At 38.6% G+C, this 19865-nt stretch overlaps 1 protein-coding gene across 1 annotated transcript in view; it reads right to left on the bottom strand.

Annotated features, from left to right (window-relative positions):
- LOC150108079 (dynein axonemal heavy chain 3-like) overlaps nt 1-19865 on the bottom strand; it is a 1881116-nt gene that overhangs the window by 1327014 nt on the left and 534237 nt on the right. The gene's annotated exons all lie outside the window — the stretch shown is intronic.

The raw sequence follows: 19865 nt of genomic DNA, 5'->3' as shown, positions 1-19865 counted from the left end.
GTTTTCTATTCCACTGATCATCACTCCTTCATACAACTAATCATTTAATAGACAAATTATAATGCTGAGTATAAATCAAATGCTCAGTTTTGAATAGAATTTTTTCCCCATTATATACATTTAGCATATACTGAGGTTAAGAAAATTCAGGAAATGCATGGGAGAGTGAAAATGCTGAAAACAAATCATGTTGGTATAAAAGAGGTAATGAAAGACACATGAGTGGCATTGTATGGTGACTCAATTATTAAACATGTGCTGGATGAGAGGATGCACAAGGTATGTTTTCCAAGCAGTAAAATGAGTAGTGATTGAGACATTGGATATGAGGAGCGAAGGAGTTGATGATTTTAATAGGCACAAATGACTTGACTGAGAACAAGGAGCATGTCAGATTGGATATCAGGAGGTTGCTTAGCAGATAAAAGAGAATAGTGTGACAGGAAAGGTAGTGAGTGTGTTGCCTAGGTATGATAGCAATGAGATGAGGCAGAGAGCAAGGATTATGAATGATATGTTAGCTGAAATGTGTGAGGAGAAAGGAGTGCAGTTTTTTAATGTGTGGAATGAGTTTTAAAGACAAAGTGAACTATATAATAAGAGTGATTGACTGAATTTGAGTGGTTTTGGTGTGAGTTGCTTGGAGAGACTGCTGCTGGAAGGTAGAGAAGTGAGTACAGAGAATGAATCTGATCAAGTGGGGAGTGATGTGAAAGAGCAGGAGAGATTGAAGAGGTGGTTATGAATGAGGAAGTGAGTGAAATGAGTATAAAAAATGAGAGAATGAGTGTGCAAGACAGACAGGGAAATGAGGAGACTCAGGGTGAACAGGGGAACACAGGATGAGAAAGGTGGAAGCGCCAAGAGGATGTCACTGCATGTGTAGACAGGAAAGGAATGGAATGATCTGGGATCAAGAGGAAATAGTTGGATTTGAAGAGGGCTCTAAAATGAATAAGCAGAAAGTGAAATGGCTTCAGTTGAGCAAGGTGAAATCACATCAAATGAGTGGTATCAGTAGAACTAGCCACAGATCCAGGAATGAGCTGCTGTGTTTGTATACAAATGCTAGAAGCATAAGAAAGAAGGCAGATAAAATTGTTGCATTAATAGCATCTGCTCACCAAAAAATTATCGGAATAAGTGAAACATGATTAGATGAGGACAACATCCTGACAGGAATACAGATGGAAGGGTATGATGTGTTTCATGAGGAGAGAAAGGGTAAAAAAGGGAGGGGGAGCGCAATTGATGATAGAGTAGAGATGCAAGAGGGTAATAGTGCTAATGGTTTTGAAGCAGTATGGTGTGAGATATAGGTGAATAGATTGAATTGAAATACTTGGTTAGATGTTGTTATAGACCCGGTAATGTGGATGGTAGTGACTATGAAATGTATAATCAAATTAGCCAAGCAAATAAGAAAAGGGTGATCATTATAAGTGATTTTAATTATGGCAATATGGACTGGTATGATGAAATAGCAACTGGAAGCAAAGAAAATTAGTTTCTTGAGTTTTTGAGGGACAACTACCTCAGACAGCATGTAACAGACGGCACACGAGGATTGAGGGTTTTGGATTTGATCATCTCATCAGAGATTGTAATTATAAATGAGGCGTCCAATCACCCATCAGTTGGTGAGAGTAACCATGAAGTGATTACCTGGGTGGTTGCCAGCAGTGTGAGGACCTCTGTGAGAAAAGAGTATACAGTATGTGGACTACAACAGGGAGGGGGTGATTATGAAGAGCTTTGGAGACAGCTTGCAGGCGTAACATGGAATGAGGAGTTAGCTGGAAAAGAGAAGCTCTGGGGATTTTCAAAAACTATCTAGTGGATGCAATGTCTAAATGTATTCCAAGGGTGAGAAGGTTAAATAAGGTAGGTGTGAGATGGATGAATAAAGAGATTAAGCATGCGATACAGAGAAAAGGGGCATTATGGAGGCAGCAAGTGGAAATAACCAATTCCATTAGGATTACAAAGACCAGTCAAGGTGGGTGACTTGGTTGGTGAGGGTAGCTAAAAACAGGTATGAACAGCAGTTAGCTAATGAAGCCAAAAAGAATCCTAAAGAGTTCATTCGATATGTAGCCAGCAAAAGAAAGAAAGAATGATTATGGAAAGATGACATTTATCGGAGAAAATGGTATAAAGACAGCTGTGGTGAAAGGTGTGGTGGAGATAGTGAGCAGTTCATAAAGGTCTTTCAATCTTGTGAATGTGACTTCATGGAGAGATTTAGACTGACTAAGTTAGCAAGAGGTGTATGGGGAGTTGAGCTAGATTTAATGATGCTGTGGGACTTGATAATATATCACCACGTATTCTGAAGGAATGTGCCAGGGAGTTGATGCTGGCCTTGACATATTATTTTAATATAAGTCTTGCACTGGGTCAAGTTCCTAAGGAGTGGAAGGAGGGCAAAATTGTGCCACTTCATAAAGGAGGTGATTGAACTCGAGCATCAAACATCATAGGCCTGTGTGTCAGGTGTTGTGATTAAGGTGTTGGAGAAGTTGCTGAGAACTAGGATCCAGAATTGGGTTGACAACAATGGTATTATCTTTGATGAACAGCATGGATTTGCTAAAGGGAGGTCATGTTTTAGTAATCTACTTACTTATTACAATAAGGTGACTGCTTCCATGGATAGAGGAGAAGGATATCCATGTAGTAGTCTATCAAAAGCCTTTGCAATATACTTAGATTTTGCAAAGGCTTTTGATAGACTACTGCATGATAAATTGATAGTCAAACTGGAGTGGATGGGGTTGGATATTAGATTGATGCATTGAATTGGAGACTCGCTATCTGATAGGTGTCAACAAGTTGTGTATGGGTCTGAAATTTCGGGGACACATCGTCGTCAAAATTGTGAAGACAATACAAAGGACTTCTGGGAATGATGCAAAAGACACTAACTTGAAGTAGGGAGATTCGTGTTCCATTGTATAAGGCTTTGATTAGGCCACACATGGACTACTGTGCAAAGATTTGGTCACCTTGTTCTTAAAAGGATGAGGAGGTGTTGGAAAGGGTCCAGAGGCAACTGACTAAGGTAGTTTCTGACCTCTGGAATGTCGAATATGAGGAAAGACTGAGAAGATGCTATTTACAGAGTCTAGTGGATAGGAGAAAAAGGGGAGATATGATAGAGACCTATAAGTTCGTAAGGGTTGTTACAGAATCAATGTTAGAGAGGTTCTACAGAAAACAGTGGGAGATCAGGGGAGAACCAGAAGTCATGTTAATACCCCTGGCAACTGTATAAAGAGGGTGTGAGCAGGGGAATGAGGAGCAGGTTTCTTGCATGCAGAGTTGTGAATGATTGGAATGCCTTGCCTAAGTGTGGTGTCTGCAGAGAATTTGAGTGTGTTTAAAGCACAGTATGATGAGCTGTGTGTGTGTGTGTGTGTGTGTGTGTGTGAGAGATAAAAGGACCATTATATTATTCCAGTGTGATAAAAGGACCTCCTAGATGAGTCTCTAACTCCATGGGATCTTGGGTGATAATAATAAAATAATATTTTGTTAGAATGAAATCTATGCTTTAGCAACAAAAACTTATCTCACTATAACAGATTATAGTGAGATAAATTTTTGTTGTATATGGATGAGTAATGGAGGAAAAGTGTTTGTCAAAGTTTGGTACAAGTTTTTTTTTATTTATTTATTATTATTTTTAATGTTGATCTTGTTTAGGAGTGGTTCATTACTCAACCTATAGTACTGTAGATGGATAGAGAGCTGGGAAAGGAGAAACTTGTTCATGTTTGATTTGAAGACCAGTACATTTAATTCCTTGGGATGGGAAAATGTTTCAGAATTCAGTAGTAAGAGTGAAAGAAGAAGTGAAATTTGTTCTGTGATTGTGGAGTTGAACTTCAAAGGGGAGTTAGGGGCAGCTGCACAGGTGGATGCATAATTGATGCTGGTTTATATGAATACTTGCCATGGAAGTATTTATAGAATTTGCATGCTGCAGAAACCAAATATCTGCATGAAAGTAGGTTGGAGTGAATTGGTAAGAGAAAGATCATCAATCAACCTAATTGCTTTCTTCTGTATTGAGTGGAGTATTTTTAGAAAGCTCTTCGAGATATCAATCCAAATGTGAGAGCAATATTTGACAGATAGGGATGGATTTGCAATTTGTATAAGCTTAATATCTGTTCAGAGGTAAAGTAACACTTTAAGTGAAATAGGAATCCTAGTTTTTTTGGATGCTGAGAAGCAACGGTTGTACAAGAGAGGCTTGATGGTAATGCCCAGAAAAGAAATCTCACCTTTTCTGGAGATCTGAGTGTTGTCAAAGACAATACTAAATGAAAATTTTTCTTTTTTTGTGTGTGAAATAAGGCACAACTGTGTTTTGCTAGCATTAATATTAAGAAAATAATCTATGCCCATTGAAGAACGACCTGGATCCAAATTGTGAGTAGTGGAGTAATGCTCTGTAGGTTGCGTGATTTGTATAGTGCAAGGTTTGTCAAATGAAAATGAGGGGTGTAATGTGCTGTCATAACCAAAACTCTGTTAGTGTGGTGATCAACTGGTTTGGTCATTATTAGTATTTATTTATTTATTTTATTATAAGTTGAGCCATACATGAGAGGTTGGTTGGTCAACCTGCAGTATGTTATTACTATTACTATTATTACGGGCAACTCCAGGGAGTCATTGGACTCATCGAGGGAGGCCCCAAATCATATTCATCACAACTATTTGACATTCATACAGTATCTATCATACCTCGCCTTAAACTCATTCACTGTCACCGCATCCACCACAGACTCAGGGAGCACATTCCACTCATTCACTACTCTAAAAGTAAAGAACCCAGATCTAACACCTTTACTAACCACACTTTTGCCCAGTTTCCATGGATGTCCCCTAGTCCTCTCACAACCAGCCCTGTTCTCAAAAATATCTTCTGAATTAATTTTATAGAAACCCTTCAGTAATTTGAATGTCTCAATCATATCTCCTCTCCTCCGCCTATCAACCAATTTTTGCAACCCACAAATCCTCAACCTATTCTCATACGGTTCATTCCACAGACCTGCTATCATCTTGGTCACTCGCCTCTGGATCCTCTCCACCTCCTCCCCATCAAGAAGAAACCTAGGTGACCAAATCTGAGCACAGTAGTCTAGATGGGGTCTTATCAAGGCTCGATACAGAGGAACAATAACCTGCTTGTCTCTGCTTGTCATCGTATTCTTCAGCAACCAAGTGATTTGATGAGCTGTTTTGGTCACTTTTGCAATGTGTCCCCTAAATTTCAATTCCTTATCTACCAACACTCCTAAATCTCGTGCCTCATCAATTTCCTGGAGCACGGTTCCACCAATGCAGTAAACTGCCGCCAATCTTTTCACCCCAAAATGCATAACCTTACATTTTGCCACATTAAACTGACATCCATTCTCCTTTGCCCAGACCTCCAATCTATCCAAATCATCCTGCAAAATTTTGACGTCATCTGCATTCACTATTGCCCTACCCAACTTCGCATCATCCGCAAACAAATGAACTGTTCCTCTCAGATCATTTCCTATATCATTTATGAACAAATTAAACAGCAGTGGTCCAAGAACAGATCCCTGTGGCACACCACTAGTCACAGGCCGTCTTGTGGACTCTACTCCCGAGTAAACCACTCTCTGATATCTCTCCGTCAACCACCCTCCTATCCATCTCACCAACCCTATGTCCATTCCCATATGCTGCAATTTACTGATTAGAATTCCATGTGGAATCCTGTCAAAGGCCTTGGCAAGGTCCAGTAGAATCACTGTAAACCCATTACCCTTATCCAGTTCAACCGTCACTGTGTTATAATACGTGAGCAAGTTACTGAGGCATGACCTACCCTTCACAAAACCATGCTGTCCCCGATGCAGTATCCCATTTTCTTCTATCCAATCTTGTATTTTCCTCTTGACTATTTTCTCTAAGACCTTGACAATGATTCCTGATATGCTAATCGGTCGGTAATTTACTACAGCAGTCTTGGAACCACCTTTATACAGTGGAACTATTTTCCCCTCTTTCCACCCGCTCGGGACTAACCCAGACACGAGAATGTTAGTACTATATATATGGGAAAAGATTTTGTAAAGGAGGAACTTGTTCACACTAGATTTGAAGGCCTGTGCATTGTATTCCTTGAGAAACACAAGAGAGGGGAAGTTGTTCCAGACTACAGTAGCAGAAAAGAAGGATGAGAAACTTTATTATTATTATTAGCATCTGACCTCCATGGAGTCAGAGACTCATTGTGAGAGGTACACACTATTGCACACAATGTTCATCCGACCGTGCCTTAAACTGATTCAATGTATCTACATTCACAATACACACAGGCAATGCATTCCACTCAGCAACCACTCTCCATATAAAGAACCTACTCCTCACTCCTCTGCTCATACCCTCCTTATTGTTTCCAGCGATGGCCTCTTGTTTTACTGCCCTCTCCCATTCTATGAAAAATCCCTTCCTGATAACAACCTCCTAACTAGCTTATCTCAATCATATCCACCCTCTCTCTGCCACCTATTCACGAGGTACTGCAACTCACATTGTCTCAATCTGACCTCGTACTCCACATTCCAGAGACCAACTTTGTGAATCTTCTCTGGACTCTTTCCAACATATCATCACCATGAGCACAAATGACAATTGCACATGTTTCAATGGATTTGGTAGAGTGGAAGAATTACTGATGCTAGTTCTGATGAACATTTACCATGGAAATATTTATATGTGCATGCAGTAGATACTGAATGCCTTTGCAAGAATGGTTGGAATGAGCTGGTAAGAGATGAGTCATTAACAAGTATGAGTGCTCTCTTCTGTATAGTATAGAGTATTTTTAGTTAGCTCTTGGAAGCACATTCTCAATATTGTGTGAGCAATACTTAATGATGGCTGAATTAGTGTTAGCACAGGGTTAATAGTTGTTCAGAGGTAAAATAATAGGCCTTGAACAAAAGAAGAATCCTAATTTTTTTTTGTATGCAAAGAGTCAATGGTTGTAATGTACTGATGCCAAGAGAGCTTTGATGTCAAGGTAATCCCAAGAAGAAAAATAAATCTTATCTTCCCATAGATTTGGGTGTTATCAAAGATAAGGTCAGGAGAATATGATTCATTTTTGTGGGAAATAAGGCAGAACTTGGTATTGCAGGCATAAAAATTTACAAGGTTATCTGACCCACATCATTAGTTGGACAGAAGATTGGGAACGTCCGCCATTCAGCATAGCAGGTGTCCAGAGAAAACTGGCAACCCATTTGTAGAAGCCTTGGGACTGACTGAATGATGGACACTTACTTAACAGGCCCTTGTCCAGATCTGGTCAAAAACTTTGGAGATATCAAGTTCAACCTAATAAGATTTGCCAAACTTTTCAGTGGTACTTATCCAGATTTGGGTGACATAGGTAAGCAGATCCCCTGTCAAACTGCACAGAGAGAATCCCTACTGGCAGTTTCAAGGTAGCATAGGAGTTGGGTGCTGATGGTTCTATTACTTTGGAGAGAACTGAGGTATAAAAGATAGTGTGATTGTAAGGAACTCTCATCCTTCTTTGAAATAACTTGGACATGGGCTAATTTTCAGAGTGTAGGGCAAATGCCAGTGGAGAAAGAGGGCATAAAGAGGCAACATAATCAAGAAGACAACTCTGTAGTACAAATATTCAGGACAATTGGAGAAATGCTGTTAGGTCCAAGAAACTTATTTAATTTGGACACAATTTTTCTGGTAACTTTTTGGCAAAAGGTGAAGACGAAGCATTGCATGTTGGATGTTCAAAATGGTTGAGGATCATATACTAAAATTATCAATGATTTGAGGAAAACTATGATGCCATCAGATTGGCTTCTTTTTTTGTGTGGGTAATGATGCAATACACCCATCTGGATGCAGTTGCAGTGAGTTGTTGGGCAAAAGTTGTGAACAACTACTTTGGCAAGAGACCAAAATCAGTGAGAGAGGGCATTGTTCTTGATGATAGCCAGTTGCCTTATGCCTGGTTATTCATTTGTACAGCCTTGATGCATCTTTTGGAGAACCATGACTTACTTAGAGGATGGGAATTTAACATGAAATGGGGAATATATGCTTTTATACTAAAGACGATTACTTCAGTGATGCATTCAATGCATATGCTTGGGTCAGAATGCCGAATGTTGTAATCCAGCCAAGGATATAAGGCATAAAAGTCATGAAGGGATGACATAATAGGGGTGACTGAAACAAAAAAGGCAAAAATTGGTGAGATCTTTCTGAGCAATAAATACAAAATGTAAGAAAGTTAAACACTGTGTAAAAGTAGCTAAACAAAAGTCATGAGAGGACTTTGGTAAGAACACAGAAAATAAATATCAAGAAGATGGCAAGATATTCTGGAGGTTGTTGAAGAAGCTCAGATGGAGGAAAGAGTGCTGTAAAAAGAATTAGAAATGATAAAGGAGATGTGAAAACAAGAGAAAAAGATATCCTTGATGTAGGAGCAATTTCTTAGCATATACTGTGCACCCACTGAGGGTATATATCAGGAATTTGATGGTGAGGATAAGAAAGTCATGAAGGACATGCCAATTAGTGTTCTTATAATGTCAAATGACTCTTGGTTGAGAATAACTATGAGTGATGTTAGGTGGAGGAAGGGATAAGCACAAGATTGTGGTCTGAGTTTCCTAAGTAAAATAATACCTTTGCAGTATATTTGAAGGAAGAAGTCCAGAGTGTTTAAAGAGTGGTTGAGCTATCTTGTTCATTGATTAGCATGTGAACAATTTGCATATGTCATTTGTGAGAGCAAATGTTTCAACATCTCTACCTTCTTGGTCTGAGCAATTGACAAGACATAGGAAGCTAGGTGATACGTTTAATGATAAAACTGCTGAAGATAAGCTCACTGCTAGAAAAGGTGGACTAAAGTGCATCAATTAAATTAAACATTATATGAAATTATATTATTACTAGGGAGGCTACACCACCCTGGTGCCCACGGCACCCAACCCTCCAGATTTCTGGACTGGTAGGCCGGTACTCCTTGAATTCTGATGACTGGAATTTTGAAGACTTGAAGGGGGGGGGGAGTTCCGCTGCCTGGCACCCAAACCCCCGAGTTCCGGACTGGTAGGTCGGTTCTCCTTGAATTCTGATGACTCGAATTTTGAAGACTCAAAAGGGTTCCCCACCCCCCCGGCACCCAAACCCCCGAGTTCCAGACTGGTAGATCGGTTCTCCTTGAATTCCGATGACTCAAATTAAAATTTGAGTCATCGGAATTCAACCCTGAGTGTTGAAGACTCGACACTCAGGGTAGCCCCCGAGTTTCAAAACGTTTCAAAAAACGTGACATACAAACATGACATAAAATGGCTTATCATTTTATATATATAGTGTAGTTTATTATTATTATTACATAGCACCTTCAGGGAGTCCAGAGACTCATCGAGGGAGGGCACCTACTCCACAACTCTCCGTCTCTACCAACTACATTCATCATCTACACCACAAATTATATTCTTGTTTAAGCCTTTTTCAAATTGTAACCAAATAAATTTTGCACGTGAAGTTTCTACATTAATAGATTAGTGTATATAGAGGCTAATGAATCCTTATGAACTTTATTAGAATTCCATAATGCAAACTAACAACCTTCTGGGTGTGTATATAATGCTGTGCAATATGAGAAAGGCCATTGACAAGACTGGATTTACCAACTCTCCATCTCCACCAACTACGTTCATCATCTACACAACAAATTATATTCTTGCTTAAGCCTTTTTCAAATTGTAACCAAATAATTTTGCACATGAAGTTTCTACACTAATAGGTTGGTGTATATAGAGGCTAATGAATCCTTATGAACTGTATTAGAATTCCATAACGCAAACTAACAACCTTCTGGGTGTGTATATAATGCTGTGCAATATGAGAAAGGCCATTGACAAGACTGGAATTAATCTTTATTCAGGTTAAAAAGTAAAGGAGTGTTTATAGTAGGTCTAGAATAGTTAGTATAGGGGTGCGAGAGCCCGACAGTGTCAGAAGAAAGAAAAAGACAGATAGATTATTATTATTATTATGAAGATTCAGGCCTTCATTCATTTAGTCAAAAGACTCATCGTGGGAGGTCCTTCTTAGAAAACACAAAGTTATCATACCACTCCTTGAACTCATTGACCATTTGTGCTCTCACCACTCTATCTGGTAATTCATTCATGGTTCAACCACCCTCCATGCAAAGAAACCACTCCTCAACCTCTTTTCACATCTTCCTTTTGTAACTTCAGGGATGGCCCTTGTCCTCACTCCTTCCCCCCTGTTCCACCAAGCAAAAGAACTCCCTAGTGTGAACCATGTAACTACCTCTCTACAGTTTAAAGTCTCACTCATATTACCTCTCATTCTTCTATCTACAAAACGCTGCAGTCCACATTCCCTCAGCTGATCCTCATAACTAACATTGTACAGTCCTGAAACCATCTTTGTTATCTGCTTTGTACCCTTTCCACAGTTAATTTATCCCCTTCAAATCCTGGTGACCAAATCTGAGAACAAGCCTAAGTGTAGTCTGATCAGGGTCTTATACAATGGAATGATAACTTTTTTATCTCTGCAAGTCAGTGTCCTTCTCATTATTGCAGCAATCCTCTGGGATACGGTCACCACTTTTGCAGTATGTTCCCTGAATTTCAGGTTTCTATCAATCAACTCCCCCATTTCCTTGATCTCTTGTCTCCCCTACTTCCTCTAGTGCAGCTCCTCCAACAGAGTATGCTGCCTCCCATCAATGTATCCCAAACTTCAAGCCTTTACATTTTGCTGAATTACACTGACATCCCCATTTATTTGTCCATCTGTCCAGTTTATTTAAATTCACTTGCAGGGTTGCCACATCGGCACTATTCGTAATAACCCTTCCTAGCTTCACATCATCTGCAAAAAACTGAATATCCCCCTGCAATCCTCTGACAATGTCATTGATATGAAGGTTAAACAATACATATTCCAGTACAGTGCCCTGTGGAAAAACCACTTGTTACCTTCTGCCACCTTGGTATTGCCTATACACAACTCTCTGATACCTATTAGATAGCCAATCCTGAATCCAGTTCACTAACCTGACATCTAAACCCATGTCGTGCAACAAATAACAGCTTATCATGTGGCACCCTGTAAAATGCCGTTGAAAAATGAAAAACAATCAAAGAATATGCCTTTCCCTCATCAACTGCTCTTGTCAAGTTATTATAAAAGGCAATGATATTACTAAATCAAGAGCGCCCCTTAACAAATCCATGTTAACTCTCACAGATAACATTACCCTCATGTGCACAATGCTGTATATGGACCCTCACTAATTTCTCCAAGATCTTAGCAACCACTGATGAAACACAAACTGGTCTATAATTTCACACTTCCATTCTACTACCACCCTTATGTGATGGCACTATCTTACCTTTCCCATAACAAGACTTTCATTGAAAAGCCAGGTCAACAGAGTTGTCAGTAGTTTAAAATATTCTCTCAAAACCTGTGGCAAAATTTCATCCAGTTCCACAGCTTTATTGACATCCAGAGTACTCAGTATTTGAAACAGCTCTCCTCTTGAAATAATCTAATATAATGTTCATTGAACAAATAAACTATGTCCTCTGCATTTGTCACTCCAATCCCATTTTTATCTCACAATGTTATTCTTCCACAATCATTTCTCCTCCTACTGGCCACACAGCTAAAAAACTTCCCTAAGATTTTCTTTGGATCTTAGGGCCAATCACTTCTCATATTCCAGTTTTGCCTTTCTTACCATACCATTCACTCTCCTGGCCTGAGGCTTATATTCTTCATGCAGCTGCTCTCCACCCCTCTTCTTATATCTCTTCCATAAACTCTTTCTCACCTGCAGTTCCTGTTTGATATTGTTTGTCATCCACTTGACACCAAATTGTGTCCTCTTCTTCACTTGTGGAATACAGCTTACTATTCCTACTAACAAATATTCCTTCACAATTCCCAAGCACTAATTATATCTCACCCTTCTAGATACAGTCTCTCTCCTACTGGGGGAAGAGATGCCATCTCAATTATAATCAGCTCTTCTGATGCTATGACTGAATTCAAAACTCTTGAACCTCGTGTTCCTTCTATTACATGTTGCCTAAGACATTTGTCACTCAAGAATTCTAGAAATTCCATTCCCTTATTACTACATGCATTTTCCTCTTACCAGTTTATACAGCTACAGTTACCATCTCCCATAACAATCATTTTTCGTGCACTTGCCAAGCTCAACTGCCTAAACATCTGCCACTCCTCACTCTGTGTGCTCCTTGGCTTGTAGCAACACCCCACTAAATATCCAGTCTTGCCCACCTCTACCTCACGCCATATGCTTTCAAAACCATTACTGTCACTGCACTTCAATGCCTCCACCCTGAGAGGATATGTCATAACTTATCATAAGCAGTACACCCCCCACCACGTTTTACCTTCCTATCCTTTCAAAAAATGCTGTACCCTGCTACTTCTATTCCTGTTATTATATCATCACCCCTCAATGTCTCAGAGATCCCAATAATCTTCAGACAGGCTGATGCTATCAGCACTACCATTCATCTCCTTTATTCTGGATGCTCCTGGCATTAGTATAAAGCATAAAAATGTCACTGTTTCTATATTTATCCTCTCCTGACTCCACTGGACTCAGCATTACCCAATGTATTCCTCCTTATCCCAAGCACCTATTCCCACAAGAAGCCACCCCTACAACTATCACCCTGGTAATTCTAGTTTCCCTGCATAGACACCCTGACTCGTTCAGAGAACAGCAATCTCCATCTCCAGATGCCTACATCCTTCGTCATTCGAATGCAAATGGCCTCCTGCACATAGTTCCTTTCTGTCCTCAAATGCCCTCCATGCATCCACGTATTCCAAGCCTCTTTTCTGACACATTTTAGCTATCATGCTATTCATTATTAATGCTCTTCTGCTCAGCTCTTCATTATCATACCTGGGCAATACACACAATCTTCTTCTCTGAGTTTTCTTCTGTACAGCCTCAAGCATCAATCTTAGATCTCTTGCCATTCACTGTTACAATCATCTCATCCATCGTTTCACCATGATTAATTGCCATAGCCAGACTTTCTATCATTACTCCAAGCAAACACTCCTCTGGCATCCTATCTTGTATGCCACGGATCATCGAGTCTTCATACATCACACCTCTTACCACTCTGTTCCTTGATTGCTCACCTGCATCCCTCACTCTCTCTCCTCTAACACTTTCTGTCCATGTTCCCCTACTTATCTGTCATCTTGGCATGTCTCTATCCCTGGTTTCAGCACTCCCTTACATTCTTCCCATTCCCTCTCTCTGCTACTGTGTTTATTCTCTCCTCTTCTATCATTCCCATAATTCTCTCTCTCTTTCTTTCTCTTCTACTGTTTCTATTGTCTACGTTTCTGTTTTTATGTTTCCATCATTCCCTATCTTCTACTCTTTCTATCCTCTTGTATGAGATATAGAAAAAAAAGTCCTCAGCTCTTTTTTTCACCAGTCTCATGCAGATGAAACACCAAAAGACCAATTGAAACTGAGTTAACCACTCATTCTCTCCACGCATTCTCTCCAGCCTCTCCTGTAATGTCCCATTGAGACCACATTTTTGGTTCACATTAAGTGAACTAAAAAGATGGAACCATTTACAATCCTCTCAGAGTAAAAACAGACAGAATTTTATTTTCCCCTGGTGAATATTTAATACACCACACAGCCATATTTTGATATTTCCTAGAATGCTTCTTTTTAAATACAAAAATCGTCTAACTGAACAATAAAGTTTCCACAATACAATATGTAAAGTATTTGTATTTCATATTGCTGGTTTTCAAATCCATGTTTCTTCCTAGCCTTACATAAATGGTAATTTAAATCATTAATTATTAAAATCAAAATTCTCTTCTCATTGCTGACAGGTAGTGGGTATTACAAAAAAAAAAAAAGAAAGGAAAAAAAAAAAGAACCTGTTCTGTTGTAAGCAATGGAATGTCTAGCAGATTACATAATCTGTTCCAAATATGCAGGGCAAGAGAACAGCTGTAGAATGCATGTTCTACTGTTTCCAATCTGTAAGAGATATCACCAATTGGATCTCCATTTGATGGCATTTACTGGAAGTTTACGTATGCATTTCTCCAAGCAAGATCCATCCTCTTAGAATATCCTTAGAATTTCAGTAAATATGAAATAAAGTTACCCAATTGTGGAAATTTGTGGTGAAAGAGGTTAAAAATTTCTTTGTAGAAAGTTCTGCTTTTATTAATGGAAAGAATGTCAATGCCAGAATGTTGTAGCAATCTTAGAGTTAAGCACAGAATGTTGTAGTATTCAGGGATAATCTCAGCTTTTGGATCTTTATTAATTCCAAATAATGGGAAGATGAAAACCCGGGTAGTACCAGAGAAAGTCTGCACATGTGAGATTGGTATGCAACATTTTATGGATTTTTGAAGCTGTATTTTCTAAAGAGCAAAATGTTATGAATGGAAGCCCAAAGCTTCCATGTTTGTTTGATAGCTGAAATAATTCTGTTAGAAATTCTTGGTATCGGCTGGAGCAAAAAAATCGTGCTGGCTTACTATACTATTACTTTTCCACAGCTTATGTAATGTGTGTAATATTTATTATTTACAACTGAGCAGGGAATGAGATGTCATCAATGGAACCCAGACACAAAAGAGATACTAATGCTAAAGTTATGAATAAGTCATATACAGGCAGCCCTCGGTTTACGCCTCACTTCTGTTCCTGAAAAAAACGGGTAAAACGAATCGGCGTAAAACAAACCCAATTTTAATGGGAGGTACAAAGTTATGTTCTGCACAGTCAAAAAATATGCACATGAAGTATATATAACATTATTATATTCAAAGCTTTGATAATACATACATATATATTTGTTAAAATAAAATTATTAATAACAAAAACAAAACAAAATTATATACAAAAAATATGAAACTTCGAAAAGATATTTCTACGTTGAAGTTCCTAGTTTCGGATCACCTACATTTTTTTTTTAAAAAAATGTATCCAGTGTTAACTGCCTAGATTTTCTTTTTCTTTCTTTAAGGAGTTCAGTGTAAGGTTGAATAGATGCGATTACACTCCTTTTTACATTCGCACTCTGTTCCCAATCGTGGTCCATTTCACAGAGTTCATCAGTCAATGTCTCTATGCAGCACCGCCACCTTTTTCTTGTGTGTGCAATTAATGTTTGGCGCCTTTCCAAAAAAGTTTTTTTTGAATAAAGTGTGAATAAAATGAACAGGAAATGAAAAACAAATGAAAACCGCTTTACAGTAGAATGTTACCTATGGATTAGTCCTGCTTATACAATTTTTTTTTACATGGAACTCAACAATTAATCATAAGTTGATTTATGATACATCAAAAAATAAAGAACTATTTTAGGTATAATTTCGTAAATTTTAATAAAAAATTACAGTGATATAATCGGGTTCAGGATACAATTTCAGAATTTGTTTGTTTGTTTCCAGGAAGATCTGAAGGGGTCCGAACGGAAGACGACGTACATTCATAATTATATGTCCCATTCTATACCATTCGTTGTTCGTTTAAACTCTTATCTCATATTTTTTGACATCTTTTAGGTGCCTTTTCTCCTGCGGTGCCTGTGTATATTGCCACTTCGCACCAGCTGGGCCTGCCTCTATGCTTGCAAGGATACACTATAAATTGGCCGTTTTTATATCTCTCAGAGGACCTTCTTCATTTTCTTTCTCCATCTTTGGATGTTGACTTAATTGTTCAGCTAATTCTTTTAAGTCTTCATTGGAAATCAGTTTATCATGGCTCTCTAAGACTTCTGTCAAATCTTCAGCTGTAATATCATCCAATCCCACCTCTCACGCAAGCTTGGTAACATCTTAATAACAATCTCCTCTTGCTCTAATTCCTTGAAGTCGTGCATAAATGCTGGAAGAAGTTTTCGCCATGCTACCTTTAAACACTTTGCTAACACTTCATTCCAAGCTGCCTTGATGTTGTTAATGCCCTTCAAAATATCGAATGACCGACTTTAATAATTTTTAATTTTTTCCTGAAGTATCCAAGACTCTCATCATTTCAATAAATGTTATATGGAGGTAATAGGCTTTGAAGATTGATATAATCCCCTGATCCATCAGTTGCAAAAGCGATGTTGTGTTTGGGGGCATGTAAACAACCTTGACATCCAATGGTGTTCTTACTTCAGCAAGGTTTTGAGGATGTCCAGGGAAATCTTGGCAGGCAAATCATTTTTTTTTTACAGAAGCAAAGCACAGTAGGACAAAAATAATTTGTGTACCAATCTATAAAAACGTCTTGTGTAACCCAAGCTTTCTTGTTCCATTTCCAATAGAAGGGCAGCATGGCTTTTAGATCCTTGAAGGTACGTGGTGTCTGTGAATGGTACACCAACATTGGTTTAAGCGCCAAAGTTCTGAAGACATTTGCACCCAACAAAAGCGTGTCTATCTTTTGCGCTTTAAAACCTGGAGTGGAACGTTCTTCAGAGGAAATGAAGGTGAGTGATGGCAATTTTTTCCAGTAGAGCCCAGTCTCATCAACATTAAAAATGAGAACAGGAGGATAACTTCCTTGTTCTACGCAGTGTTTGAAATTCTTTAAGAAAATCAGCCGCTACCGAAACATCTGCAATTGCTGCCTCACCACATAATTTGACACTATGGCACTTACTTCGAGACTTAAATCTCATGAACGAACCTTTGCTTCCTAAAAATGTTTCTTTGCCTCCATCTGTCTTTTTAAGATCCTCAAAAATCTTTTTGCTTTCTCAGTTATAACAGCCTGCATCAGAAGAATGTTTTTCTGATTCAAGTCATCCACCCATAATGAAAATAATTTTTCTATTTTTTCATGAAGTTTACCCCTGCTATAACTTACATGTTTTGCATTTAGTACTGACGTAGATTGTTGCACAGACTGTTGTATTCTATCTGCATTTTTCATAATTGTAGTAACAGTCGATGGAGGTAAGTTCATACTTCTACAGACATTAGCACATGTCTGCCCGTCTTCCATTCTTCGAATCACCTCCATCTTCTTTTCAAGTGTGATTGATTTCCACGCCTTCTTAACACCAAGTTCTGCTAACTTTTCTGCACTTCTTTTATCAGACATGGTATGTAATTACGTACTTTATCAATTTAAATACATACCTATGTATGTAAAAAAAATTAAATAGAACAATTAGGTAGATTCAACAGTAAAACTAGATTTGATACATACAGGGTGTTCGGGATAAATTTGATATATTTATAATTAATTATATTTTTCCGTAAGTTACATGTATTAACACACACTTCTCTTCATTTAAAAGTTTGGACCCTTCTTCATTCATATACAAGATGTCAGAAAGGATGGATAGCTGGAACCCACCTGAATTATGGAAGAGAATAACTTGTATCATGATGATTCGTGCCCGCCATCAAAATAAGGATATTACGACTGCTGCCCAATGCTCCCTGAATACAGTAAAAACAATCAGGCATGAACTAGAGACTTGCAATGGTGACTACGAGGATGTAGCAAGAAGAAAGATCCCTAGCAGACGATCTGATTGCGTTCGTACAGCAGAATTCCTCGCAAATCTGCAGGAACAGGTGTTGAAGAACCCTGGCATTGGAATTCGGGCTTTGTTCGTGGAGTTGCTAACTGTAGTCAAGCCCTGGATAACAAGGGTAGCCAATGGTAGGCCGTATGTATGGCAGCAGGATTCGGCCCCTTGCCACACCTCTGGGAAAAGTCAAAAATGGTTGTCTGAAAATTTCTACGACTTCACCAGTCCAAATGTTTGGCCTCCAAACTCCCCAGACCTCAACCCCATGGATTATTTTGTATGGGGCGCAGTTGAAAATGACACCAATCGCACTTCCAGTAATACAAAAGCCCAGTTAATGGATAAAATTAAAACAGTTTTTGCGGCCCTTCCCAAGGAGACTGTAGCATCAGCTTGTTCGAGGTTCCGAAGCAGAATTGAAGCTGTGATCGATGCTAATGGTGGTTATTTTGAGTAAATCTTGTTGATAGTATTGTAATTAACTCTGCCTGTAATGTTTTTTTGTCAATTCATTAAATTTAATAGATACAAAGAAGATTTTCTTTTTCCTTACGAAACTGTCAAATTTATCCCGAACACCCTGTATATATCATAGTAGCTTGGTAAACACTCAAACACTAGAGTGCCTGCTTGCTAGTGTCGTTTCTCAGTCAGACCACACTACAGTAAGAAAGCACGTGCAGGCATCTGCCGTTATCGTGAATCAGCATAAATTGAACTGTCGTAAACCAAGGGCTGCCTGTATTCCAATATACAAGTAGTAAAAAGGATACCTTATTACTAAAATACTCTGGATTAGATCTATCTGTTGAAAGTTTTTTCACTTGGATATAAATTAAATTAAAGATACTAAGGAGGATATCAAAATTCAATGAGAGGAAGTCAAAAAGGTCAGAATTGTTGATGACATTGGGAGGGCAATATAGACAGCACATGAATTTGACATACTGGAAAAGAGAGATTTCTGCCCAAAGTAGATCATGCTTAGGAGATTCTAAGTTGAATGGTATGGCAGAGCGAAATGGTATGTCTTGCATGGTATGTCAGAGCGAACAGAAGTACAAAAGCCATCTTGAGCTAAAAGGAGTCAAAGAGTGTGTATTTGGGGAAGTTGAGATTGACAGTGCTTGGAGATACTGAAATTTGGATTTCTACCAGGAAAGAGAGGTGAGTTGGTTAGAGTTATTATTATTTGTTAACCTTAATGGAGTCGACAGATTCATCATGGGTCACCCACTCAACAAGCAACATGTCTATCATAATGAGGTTGTGATAGACATGTTATATGAACATATTTTGAAGTCATTTACACTATGTACACTCACAAAGCACTCAGGCAATGCATTCCACTCACTAACAACTCTCCACATAAAAAAATTTACTCCTCACACCCTTTTTCACCACATCTCTATACAACTTCTAGGGATAGTCTCTCATTCTTCCCATCTTAACATCTACTCTTTTAATAATTTCTTCTATATTAATCTCACAGAATTCCTTAACTTGAAGGACTCTACCATATCTCCACTTTTTGTACTATCTACCAACCTCTGTAATCCACATTCTCAAAAACGCTCTTCATAACCAAGACTCCAAGTGCAAATATCACTTGGGTTATTCATCTTTGGACCCTCACTAGCATTTCTACATCACAATGAACACTATGTGACCAAATCTGAGCACAATAGTCCATATGTGATCTGATCTTACATAAATGCAGCACCACCTCCTTATCCTCACATGTCAATGTACTTTTTAATCATAGCTGCAATACGATGTGCAGTCTTTGCAATAGGTGTGATGTGCTCTCAGAACTTCAGTCCACTGTCCACCATCACTCCGATCCCGAATCTCATCCACTTCCTGAAGTACAGCTCGCCAATACAGTATATAGCCTATATATCTCTGAATCCCAAAGTGTAAACACCTTGCATTTATTAACATTAAAACTGGAACCCCACTCACTTGTCAAAGATAAAAGTCTATTCAAATCTTCCTGTAGAGAATTAAAAACATCAGCACTACTCCTGATAATTCTACCTATCTTTGCATCATTGGCAAACATTTGAAGATCCCCAATCAATCCACATGAAATATCAGTAACAAACAAGTTAAACAGTAGAGGCCTAAGAACAGAACTCTGAGGCATGCTACTGGTCATCTTCCTTTTTCTGAGACAAT

The sequence above is a fragment of the Typopeltis vanoorti genome, chromosome 3 (assembly GCF_054136105.1).
Source record: "Typopeltis vanoorti isolate ZY-2024b chromosome 3, IOZ_Tvanoo_1.0, whole genome shotgun sequence".
In the NCBI taxonomy this organism is placed as follows: Eukaryota; Metazoa; Arthropoda; class Arachnida; order Uropygi; family Thelyphonidae; genus Typopeltis; species Typopeltis vanoorti.
This window is presented reverse-complemented; position numbering and strand designations above follow the sequence as displayed.